Source organism: Lipotes vexillifer, unplaced genomic scaffold, assembly GCF_000442215.2.
Source record: "Lipotes vexillifer unplaced genomic scaffold, Lipotes_vexillifer_v1.1 scaffold1347, whole genome shotgun sequence".
In the NCBI taxonomy this organism is placed as follows: Eukaryota; Metazoa; Chordata; class Mammalia; order Artiodactyla; family Lipotidae; genus Lipotes; species Lipotes vexillifer.
Genome location: NW_006796201.1, coordinates 299,171 through 299,662, shown reverse-complemented (window position 1 = coordinate 299,662; position 492 = coordinate 299,171).

Genomic DNA, 492 nt, shown 5'->3' with positions numbered 1-492 from the left:
ACTGTCCAGCTGGGGGAGGGAGACAGATCAGGGCCTCATCTTGACTGGCGAACTGGTCCAGATGTCAGTGCTCCTGTACAGCAAGTGGAGGGGCGCCAGCCTGTCACCGACAACATTTGAAAAGTACTCACCAATCTGATGGCTACGGTAAGGTTGCCTGGGATTCTGGGGATTCCTCCCAGCTCCAGATTTCATCTCCTCTGGCTCTGGCTCTGTCAAACGTGCCCTTTTCCCAAGAGCATACCTGGGGGTATGGGAGGAGTGAGGACTTTGCTGGAGGCCCCCCTGGGAGACCAGCATGGACAAGGATCCCCATCCTTCTGGGTTATGTCAAGGCCCCCAGAAACAGAGACTTCATGGTCTCCAGTTCAAGTCCGGGCATGGCTACGTCATCCGGGACAAATTCTTTTTTTTTTTTTTTTTTTTGCAGTACGCGGGCCTCCCACTGCTGTGGCCTCTCCCGTTGCGGAGCACAGGCTCCGGACGCGCAGG